This window comes from Syngnathus leptorhynchus, chromosome 3 (genome assembly GCF_054491065.1).
Source record: "Syngnathus leptorhynchus isolate UIUO chromosome 3, UIUO_Slep, whole genome shotgun sequence".
Taxonomy (NCBI): domain Eukaryota; kingdom Metazoa; phylum Chordata; class Actinopteri; order Syngnathiformes; family Syngnathidae; genus Syngnathus; species Syngnathus leptorhynchus.
In genome coordinates, this window is record NC_141197.1 from 3,546,211 (window position 1) to 3,557,224 (window position 11,014).

Sequence of the window (11,014 nt, forward strand, 5' to 3'; positions counted from 1 at the left end):
GAGCCAGCCTCTGCAGCCGGGGATCGGACCGCCAAGGTCCCCGCCTTTGGCTGCCGCCCAGCTCACTATGCACCCGACCCCTTTGGCCCCTCCTATAGGTGGTGAGCCCATTGGAAGGGGGACCCACGTCTTCTTTTCGGGCTATGCCCGACCGGACCCCATGAGCGAAGGCCCGGCCACCAGGCGCTCGCCTTCGAGCCCCACCTCCAGGCCTGGCTCCAGAGACGGGCCCCGGTGACCCGCGTCCGGGCGAGGGAAAACAGCATCCATTTATCTTTTCCATCATAAGGGGTCTTCTGAGCCGTACTTTGTCTGGCCCCTCACCTAGGACCCTTTTGCCATGGGTGACCCTACCAGGGGCATGAAGCCCCAGACAACATGGCTCCTAGGATCATAGGGGCACGCAAACCCCTCCACCACGATAAGGTGACGACTCACGGAGGGGTATATATATATATATATATATATATATATATATATATATATATATATATATATACATACATACATACATACATACATACACACACACACACACACACACACACACACACACACACACACACACACACACACACACACACACACACACACACACACACACACACACACACTTACTTACATACATACTATATACTATATTTTCCGGACTATAAATTGCAGTTTTTTTTATGTGAAGTTATTAACACATTACTTCCTTTCTATTGCATAGTTGATGCACATGTTATTTTCACTTTAAACCGCATGAGGGCGCACTAGGCCTGTGGAATAATTGGAGCCGCCACTGCCAATGAGTGAGACCTCAGCGCAGAATGTACTTCCGGAGTCAGCAGCGGTGTAAGTGACACGGAGGACAAAGATTTCGATGATTTTAATGATTTGGAGTGACACGGGTGGTTCGATAAAATTGTTATTGAAGTTATAGTTAGGGTGGTTCGGTGGGGCACTGGTAAGCACGTCCGCCTCACAGTTCGGAGGGTGCCGGTTTGATCCACCTCTGACCATCCCTGTGTGGACTTTGCATGTTCTCCCTGTGCCCGCGTGTGTTTTTCCGGGCACTCCGGTTTCCTCGCACATCCCCAAAACATGCTTGGTAGGCCAATTGCGCACTCCAAATTGCCCCGAGGTGTGAATGCAAGTGTGGATGGTTGTTCGTCTCTGTGTGCCCTGCGATCCGCTGGCAACCAGTTCAGGGTGTCTCCTGCCTACTGCCCGATGACTGCTGGGATAGACTCCAGCCCGCCTGCGACCTCCGTGGGGACAAGTGGTATAGAGAATGAATGGATTGATGTTATAGTTATTTGGTATATAGCTTCTATATAGTAATATAGGTCGATATAGGTTACATGGATATTTTGATAACTTGTATGTTACGTCAGGCACATTCTCAGTTCCTCGTTTGTGTTTATGTAACATTAGCATACGTATTGTTTAGCCTGATTTTGCACATTCATGTCCGTTCTTGGTGTTGTATTTTGTCAAATAAAGTTCCCCTAAAAATGCGACTTGTACTTCGGTGCGACATATATAATTTTCTTCTTCTTTATTATGCATTTTATGGCTAGTGCGACTTCAAAGTCAAAGTCCGCTTTATTGTCAATTTCTTCACATGCCAGGCACACGAAGAGATCGAAATTACGTTTCCCACCGTCCCACGGTGACTAGACAGTACACAACACTCACATCAAATAGCACAAAGAGTAAAAACGAACAGACAAAAGCAACGAATAAGTAATAAGCAAATAAAGAGAATGGAAGAGAATGCCTTTTTCGCTAACTTGATGCCTCGGGACAGGTTCGCCCTATCTGATCTCACGCCCGCTTCATCCCCAACCCGGTAGGCTTTGTCTCTGGCCCTCAGCAGCCCGAGGACAGCCCCTGTCAGCCGGCATTCTCTTCCAAGATTACCGCCCACTTCAAAGACAGCAGGAGCCTGTGGCAAGGCATTCAGACCATCAGGGACTGCAAGCCCGCGCCGCAGAACTGTGAGGGCGATGTCCCTCTGCTCAACGAACTGAACCACTTCTTTGCTCGCTTCAACGCTCAGAACAGCACTTGTCCGCTGAAGACCCCTCCCCCTCCGAACGAGCAGCCCCTGTGCCTCTCTGCCGTTAGCGTGAGGAGGACGCTTGCTGCTATCAACACCCGTAAGGCGGCGGGCCCGGACAACATCCCGGGTCAAGCGCTGAAGGACTGCGCTGAGGAGCTGATGGATGTCTTGACGGACATATTTAACATTTCCCTGCAGCAGGCCATCGTCCCGTCATGTTTCAAGGCCGCTACCATCATACCTGTGCCGAAGAAACCTGCTCCTTCCTGGTTCAATGACTACCGCCGTGTGGCACTGACACCCATCGTCATGAAGTGCTTTGACCGGCTTGTCATGGCGCACTTCAGGTCCGTTCTCCCCCCCATCATAGACCCCTTCCAGTTTGCGTACTGAGCCAAACGGTTCTCTGAGGATGCCATCTGCTCTGCCCTCCACTCTGCCCTCACCCACCTGGAGAACTCGTATGTGAGATTGCTGTTTGTGCACTTCAGTTCTGCATTCAACACAATTGTTCTACAGCGTCTCATCTGCAAGCTCGACAAGCTGGGCCTCAGTACCTACCTTTGCAACTGGCTACTGAACCTCCTCTGTCAGAGGCCTCAGGTAGTACGTGTTGGCGACAATATCTCTGACAGCATCACGCTGAGCACGGGGGCCCCCCAAGGCTGCGTGCTCAGTCAGCTGCTCTTCACCCTGCTGACGCATGACTGCACTGCAAACTACAGCAGCAACCACGTGCTGAAATATGCCGACGACACGACTCTGGTGGGTCTCATCACCGGGGACAACGAGACTCAATACAGGTTGGAGGTCGACCTTCTGGCCACGTGGTGCAGGGACAACAACCTCTTGCTGAATGTCAGCAAGACCAAGGAGATTGTTGTTGACTTCCGGAAGGGTCACACCCAACACCTGCCGCTGACCATCGACGGTGCTGTGGTGCAGAGAGTGAGCAGCACCAGATTCCTGGGGGTGCACATCAGTGTGGACCTCTCTACCGTGGCACCATTGAGAGCGTCCTCTCCAGTTGTATCGCTGTATGGGGTGGTAGCTGCACTGAATACAACATGAAGGCCCTGCAGCGCATAGTGAACACGGCTAGTAAGATCTTTGGTGCTTCACTCCCCTCCCTGAAGGACATTTACACCTCCCATCTCGCCCGCAAGGCGACCATGATTGTGTGTGATATGAGTCGCCCCGCTCACTCTTTGTTTGATCTTCTGCCCTCTGGGAAGAGGTACAGATGCCTGCGCTCCCGCACCACCAGACTCACCAACAGCTTCATACTCTAAGCTGTCAGGATCCTGAATTCCCTCCCCCCTCCCCCCTCGGCTGCATAACGTCCTGTTCTTTTGCGCTATAGTCTGGCTGTCTGCTGTATGCAAGCTTGCTCCATTTTGCTCCTCTTATTTGTCTATTTATTTATTTATTTATTTATTTATTTATTTATTGTTTATTTATTTCGGTTGTTTGCTTATTACTTATTCATCGCTCTTATCTATTGTTTTTACTCTTTGTGCTATTTGCTTGTATGTGTTGTGTAATGTGTCTAGTCACCGTGGGACGGTGGGAAACGTAATTTCGATCTCTTTGTGTGTCTTAACATGAAGAAATTGACAATAAAGCAGACTTTGACTTTGAAAATTCTCTAAGCTAAATATTGGACTGTTGGGTCAGCAAAATACATTTGTATGCCAAGCTCAGCTGAACTAGTAATCAGTGTGAGCCAACTTTTAAGTTGCTCTTCTGATAGCAGGCAGTGGTAACGTGGAGAATTTGCAACAAATGTCTGAATTATGTCACGGATGAGGTGTGTCCCGAGAACAAACACGTCTTTAATGCTGTGGAACTACTACCCAAAATTAAAGCATCTTTTCATCCAGAAAACAAAATGGTCCCAGAGCAGAACAACCCTGAATGGAAATGGCACCTGGCGTTTTTAATTGCTGTAACAGAAATGCTAAATATCCTTGTAGCTACAATGCCAAGAAAAATTCATTCCCAACAAATATTCCGACATGTATTAAGGGAATATTGTCTGTATTGTCTTTGAGGTGAAACTAGCCCTGCTTTTAGAACAAGTAAAAAGCACTTCATCCATCTTACTGCGAACCAAAACATCTCTGCAAATAATCCAGCGGTCCCATTCCAACCTGATAGGTTTGCAGAAGAACTGGAATTGCTGAAGGCGGAATTCAGTGTGAGATTCCATGAATGTCAGTGCAAAAGAAATATGTCTGTTCCAGAACCCCTTTTTGCCAACATCAAAGAAGCCAAGCCTTCTAATCAGTTCAAGTTGCCGTCTAAAACAAAACCACTTTGGTCACTTAGTGATTATTAATAATAGTGATAATATATCGGTTTTATATAGCACTTTTCTAGACACTCAAAGTCGCTTTACATACACAATTACAACAGATTATCAAGATAAAAAAACGTGACCAACTTATACACCTATGTACAAAAAGCTGCGTTTTCTTAGCTCAGGCGCCGTGCGGCTAGTTGGCGTAGGCTATGTGCGTGTCGTCGCTGAGGAAGTTGAGCATGGTCTGCACCAACTTGGGAAGGTCGTAGTCGTGCTTCCTGGCCCAGTTGCGTTTGGCGTTGGAGTCGTCAAAGTCCATCGGCCAGGAGTCGGCGATGGCCTGCCGGATGGGGGGGGGGGGGGGGGGTCCACGTTGTACGGAACCTCCAGCTCAGGCACGTGCCTGCGCAGCTCCCGCACTAGCTCTTCAGGCGAGAGGCTCATGGCGCCGATGCAGTATGCCGAGCATGCCGAGCGTGTCGTCCGTTGCCTCCAGCACCCCAAGGGTGGCGCGCAAGCAGTCGTCGACACACACCATGGGAAGTGAAGAGGGAGCATGTTCTATTAGGATGGACAATCTCTGTACAATATGATGCTCATATATGTACAATTCTTTTATTATTTTATGCAAACATAACTGCTCAATCAGAACACGAATACAACACACACGCACACACCGGGGGGTGTCGCCCCCCACACTCAGGTACGAACTGGTCATGTGACAAGTTCCCGCCCCAGGTATGAAATGGTCATGTGACAAGTTCCCGCCTTTCCGGACAGTATAAAACAAGCTGACCTGGAGACAGAAGTTGTTGTTTCAGCTGCTGCCGTGCCTTGTGTATTGGCCGCCATTAAACAACCCAAGATCTTGTCATACTTGCTATACTCCACATCTTTGCTTTCCTGGCTCAACAACGGACATCCCGCACAACACGCAACAAATGGTGACCCCGATGTGGGTTTTGTCCAGTTGAGCAGGTTTCGGCCGCTTTCAGGTGAGGCTTGCCGCTTCGGGCCGGAGGTCCGCTTTGAAAACGTAAGAGGAGTTTTTCCTGCACGAACTGGGACCTCCGCACCGTGGTGGCATTGCCCTGTCTAGCGCTAAGTGTGTTTTGCCATGAACGGGTTTGTGCGCACGAACTTGTTCTGGTAGAATAAAGCGGTCGGGTGTGGGCAGGAGTTGTTCCTTTATTGGGGTATGTGTAGACCGCGTTTGTGTTATTGTTTGAGATAAACTTTTGAGAAATGGGTCCCGCGGCGTTGCAGTTTTGCGATCTCGAGTGACCTTCGGGATTTGCGCTGCGTAGACCGCGTTTGTGTTGTTGTTTGAGATAAACTTTTGAGAAACGGGTCCCCTGGCGTTGCAGTTTTGCGATCTCGAGTGACCTTCGGGATTTGCGCCGAGTAGACTGCGTTTGTGTTGTTGTTTGAGATGAACTTTTGAGAAACGGGTCCTGCAGCGTTGCAGTTTTGCGATCTCGAGTGACCTTTGGGATTTGCGCCGCGTAGACCGCGTTTGTGTTGTTGATTGAGAGAAACGTCTGAGAAACTGGTCCCGCGGCGTTGCAGTTTTGCGATCTCAAGTGACCTTCGGGATTTACGCCGTGTGGACCGCGTTTGTGTTGTTGATTGAGAGAAACTTCTGAGAAACTGGTCCCGCGGCGTTGCAGTTTTGCGATCTCAAGTGACCTTCGGGATTTACGCCGTGTGGACCGCGTGTGTGTTGTTGTTTGAGATAAGCTGTTGAGAAACAGGATTCCTTATTTGTGTGATCGTTTGGCTGCGGCATCTTCTCCCGCCAATTTTTGAATGTGTTTGTGTGATTGTTTGGCTGCGGCACCTTCTCCCGCCAATTTTTGAATGTGCTTGTGTGATCGTTTGTGCAGCATCTTCTCCCGCCAATTTTTGAATGTGCTTGTGTGATCGTTTGGCCGCAGCATCTTCTCCTGCCAGTTTTTGAATGTGTTTGTGTGATCGTGGGGCCGCAGCGTTTTTTCCCGCCGTTTTTTGAATGTGTATGTATGGTCAGTTGGCCGAGGCGTTTCCCCACTACGATTTTTGAATGTGAGTCAGATGAGTGGTTGTTGTAATTTGCCTGTGAAAGGACTACTGGGGCGTGATCCCCAGGTGTCTCACCTGTGCCTCTCCATGTTTCTTTGTCTCCATGTTTGTTGGAGTGCAAAAGGGGGGTACGTGATTGTTGTAATTTCCTTATGAAAGGACTGCTGGAGCTTGCTCCCCGCGTGTGTCACCTGTGCCTTTCTGTTCCATTGTCTACACGGCTGTTGGAATGTGGGTGGGGTGATTAATATTGTAATTTGATTGTGGGGAAGACTGATGGAGGTGCGGGGGTCTGGGCTCTGCGGGTAGCCATTTGCTGGGTTGGCGCGGGTGGGGGACAATGGCATTGATCGTTCCAGTACTGGCCAGGCTGGGATGAATCAGTATGGAAATGCCCCCCCCCCCCCCCCCCTCCCCCTTGCGCCCCTCGTTGTGGCTGCGCGCAGAGTGTTGTAACCGCTCCAGATGTGTGCTGAGGGCGTGGTAGCAAGCGAGAGTAAGACAGGATGATGGAAGAATGAATGTGGACAAGCAGGGAATGCATCTACGGCATGGGATGTGCACGATTGTAACTGAGACCCGGTGGACTTCAATGTCTACCTGCTCACGGCCATCATGAAGTTACATGTGGGACAGGGGCTGAGCTGTGATGGTGAAAAAAATGGGCGGCTTTGTGTCTGTTAGTTTGTACGTGTGTGCGCGCATATGAATGGCCTAGGATTTGATGATTACTCAGGGGCACCATTGATGACAAATGGTTCGATGGAGAAGGCCTGTTTCCTGTGGTTGGACAAGACAGGACGATCTAGTCCAGCCGGGATGGATATGATAATGTGTCCGGGACACCTTGCCGGTCCCGTTTGCTCCCCAATAACTATTGCCACATTACGTGAATGTGTCAAAAGGGGGGGAGTAGAATCATTTACCCTAATGGAAGATTCAATGTTTTGTCAAATGTAATTGTTTTTGGACAGGACATGTAAGAATTCAACACACAGTGATGAGAGGAGCAGAAGAAACATCTCAAAAGACTGCAAAGGTTGCTGAAAAGATTTGCTCAGCAAACTACTGCGAATACGGAAGCAAAGACCGAGGTCCAGATCACTCCAACATTCTGGCAGAAGGTCCCAAGAAGGAAGGGGACGGAGCCTGCGTTGACTAGACCCTATAAAGTGGTGGAGCGCATCCCACATGCCGTCCAGTTGGCCGGCAAATGAGATGCGTGGTATCATCTGTCCCAGGGCACTGGCGGAGTCCAATCTGAATTGGGTTCAGGCGCTCCCTCTGGCATTGATGTGTGCGCGTATGTCCGTTAACGCCCGAACTGGGCACACCACTTTTGAGTTGCAGAACGGACACTGTTTTCCGGGACCTGCGTCTACCCTTCCGGTTGCAGATTCTGAGGGCGATAAGCGCTCTCCCACATATCTCCAACTTATTTTCCAGCTCCTTGGTTCCAGGTTTGGAGAACAGACGACAGCGGACCCAGAAGGGATGGCCGAGATCCAAATAACTCCATCGGTCTGGCTGAAGGTCCTGAGACGGAGGTGGACAGAGCCGAGGTGGACGGGCCCTTATAAAGTGGTGGAACGCACCTCACATGTTGGCCGGCAAAGGAGAGCCGTGGTACCATGTGTCCCAGTGCGCTCGAGTGAAGGGTTCCTGCAAGGAACCAGATCCGCCATCGACAGCGTCCCCCGCCCCCAGTTCAAATAGAGGCAGAATAATCCTCTTCCCCCTTGGTGGCCAGGTAGTCTACCCTGACCTACTGAAGACAACGACCGCGCGGCAGACATTTCCAGGTTCTCCCCGGACGAAGCAGAGCTGCAAAGGGGGTGAGAATTGTGCTCACCCTCCACCAGTGGGCGTGCCAAGCCCCCAACGGCTGAACAATCACGAGCAAGTTTTTGTCTTGAACTGTTGGTATTGATAACGCTCTGGTCGCCTAAGGCAGAGGGACCGTGTGAGACTTTTCCTGCATTATAACATCTTGCCGCAGGTTTTTCACTCACACACTAAAATTGAACTGGAATATTGAGGCAAAACCTCCTCTTCACTGAGAATTATTGCTGTCATTGTTTGCTGTTTTTTATCATGTATCACCCTTCACGATCCCCTACATGTCCCCTATCATTTACTCTTTAGTGTTGGATTTTTGTGCTCTGTTTTTGTTGACCTCTTTCGAGGTCAAAAGGGGGATTGAAGAGGGAGCAACAGCAATTTGTACATGTTCTATTAGGATGGACAATCTCTGTACAATATGATGCTCATATATGTACAATTATTTTATTATTTCATGCAAACATAACTGCTCAATCAGAACACGTATACAACACACACAACTGGATGAACACACACAGGGGGGTGACGCCCCCCCACACTCAGGTACGAAATGGTCATGTGACAAGTTCCCGCCTTTCCGGACAGTATAAAACAAGCTGACCTGGAGACAGAAGTTGTTGTTTCATCTGCTGCTGTGCCTTGTGTATTGGCCACCATTAAACAACCCAAGATCTTGCCAATAAAGAACCAACTCTTTACTCCACATCTTTGTTTTCCTGGCTCAACAACGGACATCCCGCACAACATGCAATAGAAGCCACGTGTTGGGCCACAGGAAGCACCCAAACCTGCCCCTCCCGAGAGCGTCACCAACCAGGCCAGCCAGGATGCGCTGGCGGGGGCTGCTCGCATCCAGCAGCTGGCAGTGGAGGCTGCCGCCACCGCTGGCAGCCAAAAGACGCAGGGAGCTGCAGAGGGCCACCAAAAAGCAGCAAAAAACACCCTAAAATACTAACTTAAAAATAGCTTTAGTGATTTAAAAAGTTAAGAAAGAAAAAGACTAAAACTAAGCTAACTCTGGTGGAGAAGCGGCGAACATTCAGCGCCAGCGTCCTCTCCGACCGGAAGTCAAATATGCTTCATTAGTATTATTTATTATTATTATTTTATTAAACTGAAATTGGAATAATAATTACTATCTGAACAATTTAGACACACGTGACATTTGTTTATGCTTTGGTCAGAAGCTTTTTAGTGTATTCTTTTGGCACAAATTCCATTCTTTTGTTTCATGACCAATCAGGAATCATTCATTCTATTTCGTAAATATTTTTTATTATTTTATTTTTATAGTTCAAGTATCTTGGGGTCTTGTTCATGATGAGGGTAGGGAGTGGGAGATTGACAGCCGGATTGGTGCAGCGCCTGCTCTGATGCAGAGTCTGTACCAGTCTATCGTTGTGAAGGAGTTGAGCATAAAGGAAAAGCTCTCGATTTACTGGTCAAGGAAAAGTTTGGGGTCACTTTGAAATGTCCTTATGTTTAAAATAAAATCACTATTTTTTAAATGAAGATAACATTAAACTAATAAGGAATACATTCATTCTCGCGACAAAGGTCTTGTTTTTAACACAATACAGTGGCACCTCTACTTACGAGCTTAATTGGTTCCGCGATCGGGTTTGTAAGTATTAACGTTTGTAAGTAGAAGCAACGTTTCCAACAGAAATAACTATAAAAGCAAATAATGCGTGCCGGAATATCCCAAAAGTCACACCTTTTGCCCTATTACTCTGTGTAAAACACAGAAAACCAAAACAACAGTTTTATTTTTCCTATATCAAACCTTTACAATGAAAACTGAATGTTGCTTTATTCTTGACCTCCTAACTTTACTGTTCTTATTTTCTACACTTGCTAAAAAAATATCCCAGAGAAGGCACAGAAAAAGTCAGGCTAATAAATTATTGTATGCTTCCACATACTCCATGCAATGAGTACGCTAGGGTACCCATCACTTTTTGGTGACAATAATGAGTTTTCCAACTGTGTGAACGCACCTCACGCAAAACATGAGCGATAACTTAAAAAAATAAAATAAAATTAAAAATTCTCATGTCAGTGTGTCCTTAGTGGAACCAAAGACACATAACAGTGTTCCCTCGCTACTTTGCCGTTCGTTTATTGCGGTTTCACCGCATCACGGATTTTTTCCAGCCAAAAAAAAAAGATATAATAAGAGCTCTAAAAACACATTTACAGTAATGTACCTTGTTATAAGAAGTTGTTATAAGAATAAAAGAGTCCTAAAATCATATTTACAGTATGTATCCTTTAGCTACATATACCGTAATTTTTGGACTATAAGTCGCTCCGGAGTGTAAGTCGCAGCAGCCATAAAATGCACAATAAAGTGAAAAAAAAAACATATAAGTCGCACCGGAGTATAAGTCGCACTTTTGGGGCATATTTATTTGTCAAAATCCAACACCAAGAACAGACATGAACGAGCAACAACAAGCTAAACGACAGGTATGCTAACGTGACATAAACACAAACGAAGAGCTGAGAACGGGCCTGACGTAACATTCAGAGTTATTCTAATAACTATTACATAAAGAACACGTTTATAAAACCATCTGTGTCACTCCAATTCATTAAATCAATCGATCGTCGTTTATGTAAACAATGCCGCGTACGCGCGCCGTCGGACTCGTCGTGATTTGCATTTCTAATTATTCCACAGACCCATGAAAAGTATATTTCAAATAACTATCATATTACAACAATATTATCAAACGATCTGCGTCACTCCA

General features: G+C 47.5%; 1 pseudogene; it reads right to left on the reverse strand.

Moving 5' to 3' along the window:
* Window positions 1-4,548: 4,548 nt before the first annotated feature.
* LOC147058864 (L-threonine 3-dehydrogenase, mitochondrial pseudogene) lies at window positions 4,549-6,626 on the reverse strand (annotated as a pseudogene).
* Between the last annotated feature and the right edge of the window lie 4,388 nt (window positions 6,627-11,014).